This window comes from Mirounga leonina, unplaced genomic scaffold (assembly GCF_011800145.1).
Source record: "Mirounga leonina isolate KUSES-001 unplaced genomic scaffold, KU_Mleo_1.0 Mir_91, whole genome shotgun sequence".
Lineage (NCBI taxonomy): Eukaryota > Metazoa > Chordata > Mammalia > Carnivora > Phocidae > Mirounga > Mirounga leonina.
Genome location: NW_023270839.1, coordinates 34795715 through 34817427, shown reverse-complemented (window position 1 = coordinate 34817427; position 21713 = coordinate 34795715). Strand labels below are relative to the sequence as shown.

General features: G+C 40.9%; 1 long non-coding RNA gene across 1 annotated transcript in view; it reads left to right on the top strand.

Annotated features, from left to right (window-relative positions):
- The window catches only part of LOC118003095, a 307841-nt gene extending 286668 nt beyond the window's left edge, over positions 1-21173 (top strand). Inside the window, exon 7 of the long non-coding RNA XR_004677268.1 lies at positions 20832-21173. This is a non-coding gene — a long non-coding RNA (uncharacterized LOC118003095). The remainder of the gene's footprint in view (positions 1-20831) is intronic.
- Positions 21174-21713: the final 540 nt, after the last annotated feature.

Here is a 21713-nt window from a genome sequence, read left to right as displayed (position 1 = left end):
CCCAGTACATGTGTGTTAATAGAACCTCTTTAATGGAATCGCTATCCCTTGTACAAAGCATTTCCATAGGCAGTTTTCCCATGTGAGAATGCCCCAGAGTCATCAATGCAATGTCCTAAGGTCAGCAAGGCACATTCTGCGAACCCACATTTTACAGAAAAGATGTTGCAGCTCAGAGAGATTGAATGACCTCCCCAGAGTCATGCACCCACTAAGAGGCAGTAAGAATTTCCAAACATGCTTCCGTGGCTGCTGAAATGGTACTACTGGTTAAATCAGATTCATTTTTTTTTAAATGCTCTATTTTGTCTTTTGGTATTCTCTAGCAGTATTAGTGGAACAATTTGAAATGAATACATTTTAGACTTCTCATCTTTTACCCGTGGGGAATTTGTAGAAAATTAAGCGCTTATTGAAATATAGTTATCAAGCCCCATTGGTGATAGTTCTAGCTGCCTTGTCAGGGATAATGGGAAATGAGTAATAATACCCAACTGTATATCTGCAAAACCTTCCAGAAGAGATTTGGGGGCTCAGAGTCATTCTACAGAAGAATATAAATGGAAGAATTGCACTTTGATTTTCAACCAATTCCCCTTCCCACAACTACAGTATTTTTGCTTCAAATGAAACCAAGGTCAAGTAAAAATAATTTAGAACAATATTCAGTAGGGAAAATGTCACCAAAAGGGTTTAAGTGAACATAAGGCAGCCAGAGGTAGAGGGGTCCCAGCTCTGCCCTGAAGACTCTTAAAGATGCACCAAGTACCTCATGCTTGTATATGTGTCCAATCTTTTTTTCTTTTTCTTTAACACTGACTGAGCCCCCATGTCTAATTCCTTGTTGCCCCTGTGCCTTTTGGATCTAGTATGTGAAGTGACTCCGTAAGCAAAGAGCAATCATTATGAAATTGATATGAAATTGTAAATGACAGGTTATAAAATGGGCTTTGAAGTGGCAGAGTTGGAAATGTGTCTCTACTAACTCTCAGTAGCTACCTGTCCTATAATAACTGGAATAGGGGTGCGGAAACTATGGCCCAATCTGATTGCCACCTGTTTTTGTACAACCTGTGAATTAAGAGTGCTTTTAACCTTCTTAAATGTTTGAAAAAAAATCAAAAGAATATTTCATGATATGCAAAAATGATATGAAATTCAAATTTTAGAGGCCATAAAAAGTTTTATTGGAATACAACCATACCCATTCATTCATTTCCATATTGATTCTGACTGCTTTCCTGCAAAGCCTAAAATATTTACTCTCTGACTCATTACAGAAAAAGCTTGAGCTGGAAGAAAGCATTGCTGAGGCAATATGAAGTATTATAGGCCCAATAAATGTATGCTTTACGGACAAATTCAACACTGTGTTTGGAACAAAAAAGACCACACCCTTTTTCTAAACTGATGCACAGATTTTTAAAGTGTGAATGACAGCTAATAGGACATTCACTCACAGACTGCTTCTGCTCCTGTCCCTAGCCTCTGTCTCAGCATCCAGTGCATTGTAAAAATTGTAACTAGGTGGCCCTGTTCATTGTCTTTTGCATTCTTAACAATTTGATCAATTATTTATAGTACCACTCTTCCCCAAATGGTTTTTAATCCAGTTTAAACTGTGTTAGTAGCACAACTAACTGAATCCCAAAGTGTTCACATAATACTAATTAAATTTAAAAAAATCAAGCAAAGGTGTGGAAAATTCCAAAGAGGTAGCATTAATAGTGGCTTAGTAATGAGAAACAATCTGGGAAAATACAGTCTATAAACAATTACCTTCCTACCTAATCCCTCCCTCATTTACAATGTACTAGGCAGAGATTTTAATGGAAACATTGTCTTATTCTATAGGGAATCTACTAAGGTTAGCACTTAGAATAAATTCATTTGGGGGTGTTTAAAGGGAATTTTTATCTCGTTGAACTTGTATTAAAAAAACTACTAAAAAGTGAAGTATTTTGCATCACATGGTGTCTTTTGAATTCCATATTGTTAAAATAAGTAGACATGTTTGCTTAAAAAACTCAATTACTGTATTAAAATTTGTTTCAGGGAAGGTTTAAAATACCCTTTAGTGGGTAAGGCTTGACATATTAAAAATAACATGAAATTCAAATGTGAACACCCTCTGAACATTAGAGTTATTTGAGCCAGCTCATTTAGAGAGAGATATGGAAAGAATTTGTCTTATAAACACAATCACCGTATGGTAATTGTGTTATCTGTTAGAATTAGCTGGGAGGAAGGGGAGAGGTATCTCATAGCTTAGTCAATACTGTAATTACAATAGTACATTTCTAAAACATTCACCAGACCCTCTGAGAGCCTCTGTCTTGAAAACTTGCAACTGCTCTATTCCATGACAAATCCTGTATGTGTGGGTTTTGTTATTAACTCTAGGTTTGAATTAGAATTCCCTATCTTACAGCTTGGAGCTAAACTCTGTTTACAAAACAGTATTTACACTTGACTAATTTTGCAGATCAAACTAATTAAATCAATTAAACTGGTGATTAACCAAATGAAGGCTGATTGCAAAAATTAGTGGGTTTATTTTGGAGGACTGGAAGTAAGCTAATTACTGCAGTGATTACTTGAACCTGGAGTACTCTAAATGTGGTATAAATTGAAACCTCATAGTGAATTAGACTGGGAATTCATTACAGTTTAAAGCACTGATAATACTATTCAGTCTGCTCCTCCTTGGGGAAAATTTCCTCTGTGTTTTGTATACTGATAAACAATCACTTGGGTTATGTGCTTTTTGTGGTGGAACCTAGTAAAATGGGGGACACTAAAGAAGTTACTTACTTTTACAATGATATACACCAGTGCCTGTCAAACTTTAACATGCATTTGAATCCCTTGAGGATTTTCTAAAAGGAGGATTATGATTCAGAATGTTGGGAGTGGAAGTGGATATTGGAGCAGAAACAAGGGGGCATGAGGTGTGTTTGTGTGCATGGGTGTGCATGGGCATGAGTACGCACAAGAGCTTAGATCCTGCCCATCCGGCTCCCAGGTAATGGTCATCCTGCTGGTTCTTGGACCACACTCTGAGCAGTAAGCAAGTACACCGACGTAGACATAGAAACTGTCAGAATTAGGTTTGATGCTTCAGGATGGGCTATGGAGAGCAAGCTGTCATTACATTCCTCAGTGATGAAGACTGACCCACTATTGCTAGAGATGCCTGAGCATCAGCTGATTTCAGTAATGGCCGCTACTGATGGGTCCTCATCGACTGTTTTTCTCCTGGTCTTCTCATGCAGGCATGTGAGTAACAAGAGTATTTATGTCCATACATAATGCACTCTACTAATTGGTTCTTAAAGCATATCATTTTAACAAAATGTGAACACAGCTGAGTGTGTGGTCTACATTTTGCTGATTTAAATATCACTGAGCTTTCGCTTCTCTGTTTTGCCTTAGTTTCAGATTTATGAGATGGTATTTACAATAATAAAAGAAAGACTTCAGGTTCTGTTCAAGGATGCAATTAAATCTAGGAGAGAGATGTTGGTTTTATGCAAAATTTTAAAGGGAAACAAGCAGCTTCACTTTGCAGCCAAACTGGAGGACAGACGTATCTTTATTTTCATCATCGCATCCACATTCAGTATTGGGGGAAAAAGTTAATTTCCCTGGTTAATCAAGGAATCTGTCTTGACATTGGGTTTCCTGCATGTTGCCGTTCATGGCAAGAAACACCTTATCCCTACAGGAAACCCCACAACCTTTAGCAACGACTATTCATTGCCATTTGATAAGTAGTGCCCGCCGTGTACTGGGTCTAGAGAGGGCAAATTTGAATAAATTAAGACCACAGACCGTGTTTTAATAAGGAGAGATCTTGCAAAAAGCAGAAGGCACATGTGAAGAGTTTCAGTATGGTGGAACAAGAACAATGGAATGGTTACAAGAAACAGCTTTATGTTAGGAACAGATTGCTCAGATTAGTTGCCTGAAAGTTAATCAGAACCACTTTTGATTGCAATTCTTGTTGAAATGCTTCTTAGATTCTTTTTCCATGTTATATAGTCCTGTGAAAGTACTTGAAATTTTCCTTGATGCTTGAGACATTTGCAAGCTGCTGGCTCCCCGGTCCCAGTATGAACTAGCATCTCTGAGCCTGTGGGTGGAGATGCAGGAGGTTGAGCTGAAATTTTATAGAACCCAGAAGGGGGTTTTAAAAAACGAAACACTTGATATATGCTTCTCTGACTAGTTTCTTTAACAGCAACAACTTAAAAATAGTAAACAAATAAAAATTATAGGCTGGGATTTTTAGTTGAATAAGGTTTAATGACGTTAAGTTTTGTAGATTCTGTCAAGTTGAATTAGTTGAAGACCTTTGGCACAGAAATTGAAGGGTTTTCTTGTCTTATTAAACAAAAATCAGAATATTTTCACTAATTACCAATTGTCAGTCTGGAGAATTCCTTATTATAGACGGTACCAAAAACAAACGACTCAATAATCAATTGAGAGGCTGTGCAGGTGACACTTGTCTCAGTAAATTCACCACCACTCAGGACTACCTGTTTTGATTTTATTCACTGCTGTGGAGTAGATCTATCTCTTGGGGAGAGATGACAATAATTGAGAAAAATAGATATCAACTGGCATTTGGGTGTGTCTGTGTATACCTCTTCTGAATACACGCAGGAGTCCTAATTATCTATGGCAATATCAGGAAGTCAGTTCATTGTTTGACTATGAGAAGTATAAATCCATTTGGACTGCTATAACAAAATAACATAGACGAGTGGTTCATAAACAATAAACATTCATTTTTCATAGTTCTGGAAGCTAGGAAGTACAAGATCAAGGTGCCAGCAGATTCAGTATTTGATAAGAGCTGGCTTCCTCTTTTTTTTTTAATTGTATTTTATTATGTTATTCACCATACATTACATCATTAGTTTTTGATGTAGTGTTCCATATTCATTGTTTGTGTATAACACCCAGTGCTCCATTCAATATGTGCCTTGATAGCCATTACCAGGCTAACCCATCCCCCCACCCCCCCTCCCCTCTAGAACCCTCAGTTTGTTTCTCAGAGTCCATAGTCTCTCATGGTTCGTCTCCCCCTCTGATTTCCCCCCCCTTCATTTTTCCCTTCCTACTATCTTCTTTTTTTTTTTTTTAACATATAATGTATTATTTGTTTCACAAGTACAGGTCTGTGATTCAACAGTCTTACATAATTCACAGCGCTCACCATAGCACATACCCTCCCCAATGTCCATCACCCAGCCACCCCATCCCTCCCACCCCCTACCACTCCAGCAACCCTCAGTTTGTTTCCTGAGATTAAGAACTCCTCATATCAGTGAGATCATATGATACATGTCTTTCTCTGATTGACTTATTTCACTTAGCATAATACCCTCTAGTTCCATCCATGTTATTGCAAATGGCAAGATTTCAGGGTTTTTTTTGATGGCTGCATAATATTCCATTGTGTGTGTATATATATATATATATATATACATATATATATATATCACATCTTCTTTATCCATTCATCTGTTGATGGACATCTTGGCTCTTTCCATAGTTTGGCTGTTGTGGACATTGCTGCTATAAACATTGGGGTGCATGTACCCCTTTGGATCACTACATTTGTATCTTTGGGGTAAATACCCAGTAGTGCAATTGCTGGGTCGTACGGTAAGAATTGGCTTCCTCTTTGACTCCATCGTACTGCAGTAACCTCACATGGTGGAAAGGGCAAGGGAGCTTTCTCTGCCCTCTTTTTTTATTTTATTTTATTTTATTTTATTTTATTTTATTATTTTATTTATTTGACAGAGATCTCTGCCCTCTTTTATAAGAGCACTAAAAGCAGGGCCCTCATGATCTAATCACCTCCAAAAGGCCCTACTCTCTTAATACCATCACCTTGGGTGTTAGGATTTTAACATATGAATTTGTGGGGGACACAAACATTCAGACTACAGCAAGAAGTTTACCTGTTTGAAGTCAGATTGCTTGCATAGACCTGCCCAGTGCATTCGGTCCCTGTAGAAAATGTTAACAGAGGCCCCCTTATCGGAAGATTGTTGATATTAGGGAGAGCTGCTCAGTTAAGATAGTATGAGACACTCTCACCTTGCCAAAGAAGGCTACTCTAGGGCATTCCATGGGTAGGCACTGACAATGATTGCCTCCAGGATTCTTTTAAAAATATTTTAGTATTCTTCTAAACCCCTTTATACATAGCTCTTTCTCTTAGCAAGATGCAATATTGTTGATTAGGTTATGGCTTATTAACTATAACCCCATCCCTGGTCCATCTTTAAGGAATGCAACCCAGACTGCCTTGAATGAATTTTGGATCTTCCTAAACTCGGTCTCCTTGTTTTCTCCCACAGTTAGTCATACATAGTATAGACTTTGTCTCCAAGCTCTCAGAAAAGCAGCTACCTAATGGTCATCTGTTTGTATGATCCCACGAGTGAAAACACTTCTGATAATTCCCATGTAAAGTCAGAGTTTGGAGAACTTTTACTAGTATAATTTCATTCTCCCCTTTCTATCTCTAGTTAATAGTGTACCCTGTAAGGTGTTAGGATCACTGATTTCTTTGCATCGGCCTAACAGATGTCATGGCAAAAGAGTCCCATCCTAGAGATGCAATTCCTATGCCATTCTATAGAGTGAATGCCTGCTCCACTGTGAGTTACTTCCTTCCTTCCTTCTTTCTTGCAGACATAAACTCAAGTCTGTTTAGGTGTCTACTCCTCAAGGAATGTGACCACAACACAAGGGCAAATCCTGATTAGGTTAACTCAAGCCTGGTAATCTCCTTTCCATTGCCTGTGATTAGTTTAGAGGAAGGCACTTGACTGGGTTTCAGCCAATGCAACTGCAGCAGAAATCAGCTTCGGGGTCCTATGATGTCCTATCTTACAAATAGACAGGAGGAAGAAATGACCCACTTCTTCTTGTGAAAATGAACCTCTATTTGTAGGCCAATGAAGGGAGCCAGTCTGAAGGCAAAACTGACTTGCTGACATGGGCAAAGGGAAAAGATGGGAAAGGACCAGGGCTCTTCATGACAGCCCCAAGCTGCTGAGGAGCCGCCCAACTCAAGACTTCCTCATCATGTCATACATTTCCTTTTTTATTATGTGATTTGACTTAGGTCCCTGTTAGGTGCAGCTAAAAGCAACAGAAACTTTTTTTCTTGATGAAGAGCACTACATTGTTTTCCTTATGCAATCTGAAACTTTTGATTCTTTCTTTTGTCCTGGACAAGGACTAGGACTTACACTTTGCCTATTGATTCCATCTCTCTGCTTTTCTGATAAACAAATGCCTTGAATAAATGAATCTAGGAGTTAATGGATACACAAAACTGTACCAGAATTCTCTCAGTCATTGTCAGCCAAGGTGACCCTTCCCCAAAGCTCTCCCTTGTTGGATCATAGTTCCTGAGAAAACTTTCTCTCTTGAAATCTGGGTAAACTGAACTGCTGTTCCATTGTCTGTTCTCTACTGCAGAGGCCAGGTTTGGAATTAACAAAGCCTACTTAACATTTTAACCAAGTTACTTTTCCATATGTCTGCACTTTTGCTGGGTATGGCATTCAAAATGTTAAGCCAATTTGCATTTCATTATTTGATTATTTCAAAAAGTACACAGTCAGGGACTGAATTACCAATATGAGATGTTAACACAAACAAGGGAAATAGCACAAGGTAAATTAAAGTATGGTGATAAATGGACAGATCCACAGATTAGAAGAGCAAACATGCTAATGAAATTTATAGTAATCTACAGTGAAAAATTTACTATTAAAAGTGCAGTCTCCTATAACCTGGCAGCTGGGGAGATTCTGTTCTGAGGATTATTTCGGGATCTGACTTATGCGGGGTAGTCTATCCATTAGCCCACCTTGCAGCAAAGTAGATTAATTTATCTCTTAAAGTTGCATGATTTCAAGTGTGAAAAGAAGCAGAGAGAAATCCTCTCCTTGGAACCTTGAGGAAGCCAGACCTTTTGAAAGATTTCACAAGAGCTTTCATATAGACACATTCGTGCAACAGTTTTGAACAGCTGATGGGTGAGAGGCATCAGGCATCCTGGGAGGTGCTGGGGAGTTTGTGAAGATGAGTCAGACTTACATTCTACTCCCAAGAGGATCCCAGATAAGATGTTAACTTAAGACAGTGACAGAAAAAGAGAAAAATGACTCCCAAGATTTTGTACCTGGAGAACTGTGGGGAGGTGATGCTGTGGGGCAAATGAAGAAACTGGGAAGGGTTTCTGATTTTAGATGGCCTTAGATTTCAGGGTGTTTAATCTCAGTTGTAGGACAGATGCTATGCCGCTGAAAATCATCAGGCTGATTGAACTTCCATTTCTATGCAGTACTCTGATTGCCTTTATTTTAACAAGTTTTCTCTGCATTGATAACTAGACCATCCTTCATAGGAAAGTCTTTCTGGTGTGGAAATTCATTGTGATTACACAGTAATAAAATATTAGAAGGGGGATATGGTTTTCAAATCAAAACTGGAAAGGAGACATCCAGCAGATTATTTTGCTTGACTTGACCTTTGGCAAGGGCCAGTCCTGAATACATTGGGAAATATCACAACCCAGTGGAAAGAGCACTGGCTAGGGAATTAGGAGGTGTGAGTTCTGTTTCTATCACCCTTGGATGAGTCACTTTCTGCACTCTGGGATTCTCATCTTGTAAAGGTAGATTGGTCTAATTAGCTCCAAAGACTCTTTTAGTAATTTCTATAATATCTTAAGGTATTGTTCATATGCCAGTTTTGCCCTTGACACTCATGTCCATCAGAGGTGTCAATAAAAATCTGTACAATTTTTTAGCTTCTTAAAGAATAGTCAATATTTTCACATTTGTTCCTTTCTGAACCCTGAAATGGTGGCATTATGGATGATATATTCAGTCAGATGAGGAAATCAGGGTACAGGGAGATCGTGGGGCTTGCCAAAGGTCCCTAGCTGGTGCATGTCAGAGCCAGGACTTGAGACCAGGCTCCCATCCTCTTTCCCCTCCCTCTATAAATCTCTCCCTCCCCCGACACACTGCAGTCTTAGGTTGGTCCACTCTTGAGTGGACTTTAATAGGAGAAGTCTGATAAAGATACCACTAGTTTTGAGGATCAGAGATAGATTTTTTTAACTTTTTATTTTGAATTAATTTTATATATATAGAAAAGTTGCAAAGATAGTACAGAGGGTTCCTATATACCTCTCACTCAGCTGTTCCTATTCTTTCTTTTTAAGATTTTATTTATTTATTTGAGAGAGAGAGTGAATGAGAGTGAGAGGGAGAGAGAATGTGAAGCAGACTCCACACTGAGCACAGAGTCCGACATGGGACTCGATCCCACAACCACGAGATCATGATCTGAGCTGAAACCAAGAGTCAAGACACCCAAGCAACTAAGCCACCCAGGTGCCCCCAGGTTTTCCTAATCTAATGTCTTACATAACTGTGGTACATTTGTCAAAACTAAGAAATTAACATTAATATAATAATACTATGAACTAAACTAGAGACTTAATTTGGATTTCACCAGCTCAAATTTTTAATGGACAAATTGGAGAGTGAAAATAAGGTTACGGACATAAGTCTTTCTGGCCCCCATCAGATAACACCATGTATGACATGGGTGCCACAGACTTCTAACACTGAAGCATCCCCACCCTTGATGAGAGACGCAATGGACATTGTCAGTGGATAAGATGAGAAAACCAATGGCCCCAGAGAGCACTGATATCCCAAAGTTCCAAATGCTTAGATTTGTGAACTACACACAAGTTAGCAGACCAAAGACACATCTAAGATCCCGTCTTTTATAGACAAGATGCTCTGAATCACCATCCATCACTTTCTACGTACAGTCCTTTCCTGGAAGATATTGCAGTATTATTCAAAACGTGCCAAAGTGGGCAGGAGATCCCAAGAGTAATTGTGAGTTATGAGGTCATGGGGACCTCATTGCAAACTATTTGCAAAACTTAATTGGGGTAATAAATAAACTAAGCATGTAAATGAGATTGAAGACTACAGTGTGAATTAGAAGGAGACCATTAGCCTGCATAGTCAAAACGCCTTCTTCCTGTCTGTAATATTTGCTGAGTTGAACTATTAATCAAAGAAGCATTAAATTCAAATATCCTAAAATTTCACAACTAAAGTAACTTGGAAATAAAACCATTTAATGAGATTCTTTCTGGACAAGATGTGAACTTTATTTTTTATGATTAGGTACTTCAGCACTTTTCAAATAGAGGATGGTCTGGCATTCACATCAGAATCCACCTGCCCCCCTCCCTCCCCCGGGGGGTGTAAATTCATCTTAACCAGTGCGTACTTAGAAGCAAATGCAGAAGAAACAAAATACAGCTCAAAAGGAATGAAATAAGGACACCATTTCCAATCATGGAAAACAAACAGATCAGTAGGCTAAAATGGGACTATCCCTCTCTCCCTTTTCTTGTTTTCTTTTTTTAAACTAGGTGGTCAAAAATAACTTCAGGCCTGACATTTTTTTTTTTTTTTTACATACCTGAAGAATGAGTAGAGGGGCCTCTTGCAAATAAATATAAATATATTTAAAAAATAAGAGAAACAAAGCACCCATACACTGCATCTAATCATCCAGCCCAAGTCAAGTCTTACAGCAGCTTTTTTTTTTTTTTTAAAGCAGTTGATTGAATGAATACAAATGCCTCTCTGTTGTCACTTGGGATGCCACTTGATATATCCCATTTTCTAGACTCTAATTATTCCATTTGTAGACATGAATGCCATTTAGATGTGAGCTAATTCAGCATGGTAACTCAATTAGATTTGTACCGACTTGGATTTATGAAACATCAATGGGTTCTTGGTGAGACCAATGGGACTGCGGGCGATTCATCCGAAGTCTCACCGACGCAACCTCTCAGGAGCTCAATTAAACATGCCAGCCACAAGGATGTTTTTTAACTGGAATGTTTCACAATTAAAATAAAAAAGATTTCTGTGTTCCTCAGCGTGCACGGCCCAGCAGAAAAGAAAGACCTGTAATGATGTGGGCCGCAGTTTTCCTTGAGGTTACATGTTATCCCCATCAAAGACGGCTCCCCCGCGGGCAGGGCTCAGAGCACTGGGTGGGCCACACTCAGCGTGGCTGGCCTCAGCCACTGACCCACGTGGTGAAGATCATGGGGTTTCAGAGTGCCTCCCACTCAAGGGCACTCAATACATGTTGGTTGAACTAAACTGCCAAGTTCATCTTGGAGCCTGTACCTGCACCTTGGTTCTGAGAGCCAGAAGGCAGATGCTGACTGCCATATTAGATCTTACAAAAAGATAAGAAATCTCAAAGTGCCGAGAATTACGCTAACTATATTCTCAGCATAAAAAAAAAACGTGGCCCAGGGCGCCTGGGTGGCCCAGTTGGTTAAGCGACTGCCTTCGGCTCAGGTCATGATCCTGGAGTCCCGGGATCAAGTCCCGCATCAGGCTCCTTGCTCGGCAGGGAGTCTGCTTCTCCCTCTGACCCTCCTCCCTCTCATGCTCTCTGTCTCTCATTCTCTCTGTTTCAAATAAATAAATAAAATCTTAAAAAAAAAAAAAAAAACGTGGCCCATGGTCAGAAAATGAGGGAAAAGATTTTAAAGCAGGACTGTCCCCCTAATGGATACCTTGTAAAAAAAAAAAAAAAAAGGCCTCTTTTTGAAGAAATTTTGCCACTCTGTAATTCTGTGTGGGGCTTAAGAAGGCAGGCAAGCGCCTGTGTGTGGAATGCTGCCCGTCCTTGGCAGAGACTTACCTCACCTTGGTCCTCTTCACCGTGGTCATGTGTGATGACAAAAAGTCTTTGCTGGTTCTCAGCACTGGGCCTGACACAGAGGGTGGACTTGGAAATCTGGTGGAATTAATGAAACGACATCATAGGTGTGAACTTACTTTGTCAATGATGAGCAACTTTGACAATGTCTGCCATCATTTCCCTCAATCAAGTCTTAGATAAGAGAGACAGTTGCATGTGTTTTTCCAACACCTGGATGTGGGACAATGTAAAGGGGGAAGAGTCTCAATTTTATTGTATCTTCATCTTTCCCTTTCTATTACTCTCGTATTCATTTCCATTATGATGTCATGATTAGTTGTAGAACAATAGTAGCAGTATAAATAAAGAACATGTGCACGTCATGATTTTCAAAGTGCAGTTCCACGTAACTTGTGTCATTGTGTGCCCACCACACTCCTACAGAACAGACATTATTTCCTTCATTTCGTGGCTGATGAAACTGGTCCAGAGAGGTCGTGTGTCTTGCCTGAGGCCACACAGCTAAATCTCAGTGGACCTGGTATTTCGGCCTTATCCTTCCCTGTTAAATCCTTCTCATGTGGTGCAGTGGAAAGAGCATGGGTTTTAAATCAAAAGACACTGTTTTATTTTCTAGTTGTATCATTTTGGATCTTTGAAGCATTGATAGAAAGACGGATTTTGCTTCAGCACATGATGAATCTGGGGGTGCATTCTTGAGTTTGATTTGGATACAAGTTCCCAAATTTAATCTTTAAAACTAATCCCTGGGACTGTCTGATGGTACTGGCATTGCACCAGCAGGATTAACGTTATCCAGGGAGAAGAGATGCTCCAAGCCTGTGCACCGCCCTTTCTTTAATCCCCTGGGAACCTTGATTTAAATGGGAAACACGGGTTAGGACTTCCTTTTATTGTTCCTGTAGCAACTCCCTTTCTGGCTTCTGATTTCCTAGGGTAATGGTCTCTGCAAAGATTTTCTGAAGAGCCACCTGAAAGAGAAAGGCCAAGAGTTTATTTGTACTACGTTTGCATCCATTAACATATGTATAATTCGCTGTAGTCTAGCTATATCCACACAGACCAACCAACTCTCCTTGGCTCCTCTTTTATTCCAGGAAATGCCCCCTCAGGCAGCAGAGAACACTGGAAAGACCACAGTGCCAGGAATCAGGGGATGCCTTGCCCCCACCATCCCACTCTGTGGCTGAGCCCTGTGGGGTGAGATCAGCCATGGTGGGTGGGTGGGTGGGGAGTCGTGTGTGCTGGCAGCCTTGGGCAATCCGCCCCAAATCTCTAGCCTTATTTTCATCACCTGTACCAACAGTGATACCCTCCAAAACCACTGGAAGGATTAAATAAAGTATGTGCAGGAACATTTTGTAAACCATTAACCCGTGCTTTTTCCAAGAGACGCTGTACCATAAGGTGCTATATGATTTTTTAAATCTGTGCTGGTAAAACACCACACCTTAGAAACTCACAGTGTGCTTTGTCATGTTAAAGAATCTGAGAAGTCCTTAGCCGTGAATTCTGTGGAAATTTGTCTAATGTAATGTTTCACAAACTGTTTGGGGACAGAATCCATTTTTCACTTAATACCTGATGTCAAGCTGTGCTCTAGTGAGCTTTAAAGCCCTGAATCAACATGACTGGTTCTCAGGGCTCTGCAATGGGCAGGCTTTCTACCTCTGTACGTCTCCGGACCTCCATGTGCCTCAGCTTCTTCTGTGGTGGCAGGCTTCCACACACATTAGCAAAGGCTGCCAGGAGCCCAAGACCTACACGTTACAACTGAGGAAGCCAGGAGAAAGAGTGCCTCTTCCCTGGGAATTCTAGAAATGGAGTAATTTTGAGTCCCATGCCCAATCTTGAAGTGATCACAGTGGGCAGGGGGACATCATCTCATTGGTCAGGCCCAGCTTATGTGCCTCCTTCTAGAAGAGCCCCTCCTATCTAAGCCACATGGACTGAAAATAAGAGAGACTGGTTCTTCAAAAGACTGATACTACAAAATGTCAGTTTTGTCTTTAGTGAAGGAATTGAAGACAGGTTAAAAAAAAAAACACAAACACAAAAACAGAAGCACCTGTCATTCCTTCTCTGTCATTCCTTTTTCCAAGGGCAGAGGTTCGGAAACTTTGGTATACATAAGAATCCCCCAGAAATTTATTGAAAATATGATTTCAGGCCTAACCAAGATTCTGATTCCACATTCTCAGGTATTGCTCAGAAATCTGTCCTTTTTGCAAACACCAGATACAGGTGGTCCAAGTACCATATCTGAGAAACATAGGAAATAGGATAAAGACACTTCTAGCGGTTCTCAATCTTTGCTATATATGAAAATTACCTACCAAATCAACATTTGCAGGGGTTAGGCTGGTAAAGTCTGTGTTGACATTGATCCTCAGGCTGTGAAATAATGCTTCTCAACCTTTACTGTGCGTGTGAATCAGCTGGAGATTTTTTTTTTTTTTTTAAGATTTTATCTATTTATTTGACAGAGAGAGACACAGTGAGAGAGGGAACACAAGCTGGGGGAGTGGGAGAGGGAGAAGCAGGCTTCCCGCAGAGCAGGGAGCCCTATGTGGGGCTCGATCCCAGGACCCTGGGATCATGACCTGAGCCAAAGGCAGATGCTTAACCGACTGAGCCACCCAGGTGCCCCTCAGCTGGGGATCTTCTTAAGACGTTGATTCTGATGCAGTAGGTTTAGGGGAAAGCCTGAAATTCTGCATTTCTAAGAAGGTCTCAGATACGCTGCTGCTCGTGGTCCACGTCCCACACTTTGAGCAGCAAGATCCTAAAGGCTGAGAACCACCTGTGTATTTGGTTTGCATTTTTTAAGGCTGTGTCCTTCAGGTTACCAGCCTGCTGGGCAAGCATGAAAGGAACTTCTGTTTCTCATAGGATTTGTTCATGCTGGTATTTCTCACTTTGTTCTGAGCAGTAGAGATCATCTTTAAGAGGCTCAAAGAGAACTCTGCCCAGGCCCTAAAAACTGGAGTGCACATCTGCATGTTTTCCACTTAACAAACCCTTCGATGCTCCAGATCTCATTTAGACTCTGGAAAGACAAAGAAAATTGATACAGGATTCCTTAGGGCACGCACACTTACAATAACCAGTTGTCCTGGTTTGCTGGGACTGTCCTGGTTATAGCACTGAAAGTGTGACCCTAGCTGTCATACTTTATCAAGGAAGAATAAAGAATATTATAGGCCCATAACAATGACACAAGGTAGTAAGTACAGATAGGGAACCAGCGAATTCAGCCTGAGGGGTCAGGAAAACCCAGGTTAGAACTAGCCTTAGAGGCTGAATAGGAGTTCTCAGGATTGGGGGCTGAGGGTGAAGAGGGAGGGAGCATTGAAGGCCAAGGGAAAAGCATGTGCAGAAGTACAGAGATACCTGCATATGATAATATCTCAAACTGCTCTGAGCCTCATCCATACAATCTTGTCTTAATTTGACAGGGTTCAGTAATCTACATATGAATTCTTCCCACAGAGTAAAGCCCAGGCTGCCTTTGGGGAGTGAATACAGCCCCACCCTGGGGCTCTGCTAAATGCCTGTTTTCTGATAGCCAGTTCCTTTCTTTAGCTTGGCAAATGGATAATTTTCACTTGTTCTTCAGTATTTCTCAGGCCCTGTTTTGGTTCATTCATCTGTTCAACAAATATTTATTCTACACTTATTGTATGCCAGAACAGTTCTAAGCACTTGCAGTATGTCACCCAATACCCCTGCCCTCAGGGAGAGTACATTCTAGAAGAAAGAGGCAACAAGCAATAAGCTTTTAAAAAGTAAATGATATCTGCTGGCAGGTATAAGTGCTGTGGGGGAAAAATACTAGAAGGTAAAGATTATCAGGAATATAACTTTTTACAGGTGGTCAGGAGAGGCCTTTCTAATTCAGTGGTATTTGAGCAGTGGCCTGAAGAAAATAAAGGAATGGTGGTGCTTAGATATCTGTGGGAGGCCATTTCAGGTCGAGGGAGCTGCAGTGCAAAGGTCCTGAGGGTGCCTGACATGTGCAAGGACCAATAAGGAGACGAATGAGTTTGGAGTGAAGTGAATGAAGCAGTTGTATGTAGGAGGAAGGGAGGTCACACAGTGGACATGTGGGGTCTGGGGCCAGTGTAAGGATTGACACTGAGTGGGATGGGAGCCCCTGGAGGGGTTCTGAGCAGAGGAGGAACATGCTCTGACTTATATTTTTAGAGCATCACTCTGGCCTCTAGTTCAGAAACAACTGTTTGTGGGGAAGGGTAGATGTAGGGAATCTGGTTATGCAGCAATTACAATAGCCCTGTCAAGAGATCACAGTGGCTCTGACAAATGTGGGTGCAGTGCAGTGGTGACAAGTGGCTCTCTGCGTCCACTGGTTCCCTGCACAGTCACTGGTCTCCCGGGGTCCAGAGAACTTCTCCAAGGCCCTAAGTGATCTAGGCAGATCTCTCCATCCTCCCGGGGCTTCATTTTCCCCATCTATAAATTGATGCCAGACAGCAATATCTGCCTCACCAAACTCACCAGGTTCTTGTGAGAATTAAATGAAATCATAACTTGGAAAGCATGGAGCAAAGCAGGAAGGAAAACACATCTGAGTCAGAACCCACCCTCTAGATAATCTGCCAGTACAGAAAAAGAAAAGCTCTTGTCTCGTCACAGGTTCAGCTAATCCACAAAGGGGTACTACCAAATTTAAAGGTTAAACTCCAAATCACAGATTGAGAAGAGACATTTATGATCACCTGATCAAAGCCCGTATCTCTGAGATAAAGAAACAGAGATGCAGAGATAAAGGTGGCTTTCCCAGGATGACCCAGTGAGTGGTGGAAACACGCATGGGTCCTCGTTCTGAGTCTTCTTCTACCAAGGGGCCCATTCAAAAGTGGTAACAAAGGTCCCTATCTTGAAAGCCAGTCAAAGCACAATCATCAAAGGAAAAGGAAGAGAAGGCGCTCAGTTGGGAGGCCTATGACAGCTTTGTCACTTTCTGGTACATCTTTATATTCAGTCCTCCCAATGACTGCTTGAGGTTTTGAATACCCCCGTTTTAGAAGAGACTCTGAAAGTTCAGCCGAGTGACCTCAACTCACACAGCCAACAAGTGGCTAGGAAAGGATTTCTGCTCATGTCTCTGGCACCTAACCCAGCACTTTTCCCCTGGCATTTAGTGAAAACCTTTGGAGAGAGCAGAAGTTGGTTTAATTTGGGGAGACAGTATCTCTATTGTTCTAATTATTCTCCCTGAATCCTTCAGCAGAGGATTCAGAGGAATGTTTTTATTTGTGAGTGTGGTCTAGTGCTTACTAGAATTTCTGAGCTTTTTATTTGAAGTTTCAACAGGCTTACTGTGATGCTTTTGAAGTATTGAGTGTAAATATAAGCCTAAAAACATTACCAGGCCAAGTGCAGTGACATATTTTTAGATGATGGTTGGAAGAGTTATAGAAGTGGATGCTTTACAGAGACACAAGCACTGAGGTTCACATGCTGCCATTTTCTGAACGATAAGAGCCAAGAGGGAGAGAGTGAGACAGAGCAAGAGAGAGAGAGAGATCAGGAAAGTACAGGAACTGGTGCAGAGATCACAGGCAAAGCTGCCATAGAAAAGACCTGAAAGACTTGTCCTTGCTGTTCATCTGCGATATGGGACATATCCTGTGGTTTTAACTTGAAATTGATATATTCTTTTGAATCAAGAGGAAGATTTTAAGAGGGAAAATCTTCTGCTAGAACACAAAACATGGGGTACAGAAGCCAAAGTTTGAGACGTCAGTATATTCCCTGGAATCATGGCTAAGGTCGATGTAGACTTTTTTTTTTTTAATGTTTTATTTATTTGTCAGAGAGCGAGAGAGCACAAGCAGGGCAAGCAGCAGGCAGAGGGAGAAGCAAGCTCCCTGCTGAGCAAGGAGCCCATTATGGGACTCAGTCCCAGGATCATGACCTGTGCCGAAGGCAGACACTCATCCGATAGCCACCCACGCGTCCCAAGTTGATATGGACTTCGAATCCACCAAATGAATACAGGTTCCTTCCACTCCCAATTTCCCTTGGTAGTAGAGGTGGATGCCCAGGGACTATTGGCTTAGTGACACCAAATGTCTCGGTGGATATTGGGGTCCTCAGGCTGTGAATCTGTAGGGTGAGCCCCCAAGGCACCATGGCCCCAGAGCTGGGGTCCTCTCTGACCCTGCTATGATCGTGTCATCACCACTGAGCTTTCACCCTGGTTCTGATTTGAACCCTAAGCCCAGAGGACTGAAGTCCCCTCATGAACACAGTAAACCTTCCCAAACCCCTCTCCTCTGAGACTGAGCCATCTCCCTGGCCCCAGCTAGGGGCTCCAGTCCACTTCTGGTCAGTCAAATCTCTCCAGGCATCACCACACTGCCACCTTCTGGCACATCGGAGATGTTCATGGTCAGGCTCTGGCACCCTCCCTCTCCACTCTGTGGCAAGACTCTGTGGAGGGGTATGATGCCTGCCTATGCTGCTCTAGCCTTTTGGGATGTGGGTGCTGGTTACTGCCTAAGATGGGGCTAGACCCTTCACTCACTCATTCTTCCAGTGGACACCCTGAGGTTTCATTAAGTCTCATGGCTGAAGCTATGTGAATTAAGGCAATTAACAAGATTAGTAGTAATTATGATAATTGCCACTCTGAGTGAAGGCTTTTTATAGTCAGACTGGGTTCTAGTCCCTATTCTAACTTACTAGCTGTGTGACCCTAGAGTACTTACCTTACCTCTCTGATCCTCTTTTCTCATCTATAAAATAGGGGTCATGATAGTACCTACCTTATTCTGAAATTAATTGAGTGGCTACATGTATGAGTTACAGCTTTAGTTTTAGGGTAATTCTTGCAAGGTGCTTTGCAAAGTACCTAGCACATAAGCATTCAATTAATGCTAGCTGTGACTATCTTAGTGGTAGTATGTACAACTATTAACTAACCAGTAGTAGTATGTACCAAGTATTCTTCCATGGGCTTTACATACATTATGTTATTAATTCTGAAAACTTGCAAGTAAAGCCTTATACCCATTTTACAGATGAAAAAGCTGGAACTTAGAGCTTCTAAGTAATGCCTCAAAGCCACACACTTGGTACATGGGTAAATGGCTGGAATTTGAGTCCTGGCGAGTTTGACTCCAAGCCTGAGCTCGCTGGTCTTGAAGATGTGGATGGCAATGAAAGTCTTGAATGACAACTCATTATTACAATAGAAGGGTTGGTGGTCATGTCCTCTGTGATTAATTACCTCAGGAGTGGAACAGATAGTGTTGCAAATAGTAAATACTTCAGCAGTGCAGAGAAAGAGACGATTATTTAGGCAGGCTTATTAACAAAAAAGATTTAAGAGAATTTTTCACTAGTTTTTTTAAACCTTTTTTTCCTGCTTTTCAAAGCAATATATGTGCATTATGTGAAAATTCAAAGACTTCTTTTACTCTCCTACTTTTTTCTTAATCTGTTTCTACAATTGCATATACACCCTCTGACCTAGCACTGCTGCTTTTGACTCTATTTTTTCAAAATAAAACACCAGTATGTGAGGATATATGCACAAGTACATTTTTCGTGTCATTGCTTACAGAGGCCAAACAAATGAGAAACAAAACAAATGTCTTTATTCCTGTCAGTAGGGGGATAGTAAATAAACGGTGACTCATTAATTCTAGAGACCATGATGTGGATATTACAAAGGCTGAATTAGATTTCTCTACAATGACCTGAATGAAACTGTCTGAGAATCTTAGGAGCTTACGGATTCATGAGCCAAACCTACTGTAACACAAGTTAAAGTAATACAGGGAGAGTAAAAGTTTATGTTTGCATGTGATCCGAGGAAGACTATTTGCACAAGCCCAGCACTAGGGATATACCACTCATTAGCATCTCATGTGACATGGGGATAAGGGTTTTTGTAGACGGTGAACTCGGTATGACCTAGTAGAATGGAGGCAAGGGAGCTAGTGGGTATCTCTGACAGATTTAGAGTATTTAGAATCGGGGAGGACACAATCCTGTTCTTCTCTAGGCTGACTGCATCTAAAGAATCATGTTTAGTTTAAAACACATGTGTTCATCAGAGTAGTGAGGTTGAAACTATGTCGTTGGAAGAATAGCTGAAGGAACTGTACTTTTTTATTTGGAAGAAGAGCAGACCAAAGGGTGGACTATTACTGTCTCAACTTCATGTTACAGGAAATATTAGATTTTTTCTATGGAGCCTCAAAGCTAAAACAGGATCAGTGGGTGGAAGCCAGCAGGAGCTGAGATTTAGCCCAATATAAGGAAGACATTTTTAACCATCAGAGCTGGTCAAAAGTAGTAAAATGGCTTTGCCCTGGAGATTCCAGGCACCTATTTTGTCTCTACAGGTGTTGAAGAGACCTGGTGGGAATAGTGAGAAAGGAGCCAGGTCCTTGATGGGAGCAGTGTGGTGCCTAATACCATCTCCCAACCCATCCGCAACCCAAATCAGAGAATATTCAAGTTAGGCATTTGATCCTGATTTCTGATTTTCAGTCGTGAGAGGGAGAGGCAATGTGTAACCATGCCTACAAACCCCAGCTATCAAGTTGAACAGACGCAGGTATAAATCCTGCCTCCATCATGCCGGCTGTGTGACTTCAGGCAAATTACTAACCTCTCCAAATCTGTTTGCTTCTCTGTAAAATAGGAATAGTACTGATTCCTTCCTCAAAGAGCTGATATATAAGGACTAATTGAGATAATAATTCATATATAATGTGTTTAACATGGTATAGCACATAGTGAATTCTCAATAGGTATTTTTAAGTTAAATTATGTAAACTATTCTTTCTTATTATATAGGTTCATGTTTAATAGAGTAAAGTGAGATTATTTTCTAATTAATCTTGAAAAGAACTGTAAATTTCCCCAAATTAAAATATCTTATTTCCTAAGAAGATTTCTGAAGTCTGAATAAATACGAGTTTATCTTGTTCACCTTGTATTTGGTTGCTTTCCAGGTAGATCTATGCCAGAAAAATAACACTGAATCTGGACTCATTGGATCCAAGTTCAAGGGGTCTGGCTGTCATGTCTTAGGCAGGTAACTCTAAAATCTGTTTCCTCCTTCATAACGTAAGGATGAGCACTCATAGATTTGTATGGAAGAATAAGTGGGATAACCAATGTAGAAATGCTTTTCAAATTATAAAATACGAGGCAACTGGGAGTTATTTTTATTGTCATGATTTGAAAAATGGGGGGTATGATTTCTGAAAAACTAAGACTACCAAAGGCAGAACCATTCTGAGAATTTAATCCTAAACCTTTTAGGGCATAGGAGTACCTTTGCAAAATAAAATGAGACACCATGTCCTATAAAAGTAGGCATTGTCAACTTTCCAGAAAACCTTACGGAACCTTAATTTACCTGTCCTGGGGGAAGAAGTAGAAAAGGAACTTGGGTATAATGTAGCATTTACCCAGGGTTTTTCTTAAGAGTAGTTTATTTAGTTATTTACTTATTTACTCAGTTACAACAGATCGAACTTTTTAGTTGCTGATTATGAAAGCAGAGAGGCATGCACCTGAAGAAGGAGGGCTGGGGCAAAGCAGAGGAAGTGCGGGTTTATGGATTCAAAGATATTTCACACTGGATGGGATCTTGAGACAATTTGACCAAAGGGGAGGATCTGGTCAAGAGGTAAAGTAGCTTGCCCATAACTAGAGTGCTCACGCAGCAGCCCTGACGGTGTTCTCCTCAGGTTTGTGCTTTGGTCTGTCTCTTTTGACTTCTAAGTAGATTCTGAGGGGAAAATAAGAAAACGGAGAGAAAGAAGGGAAACGTAAAGAAAATGCCCTTTAAGAGGATATCATTTCTGTCACTCACCCCTCTCAATAAA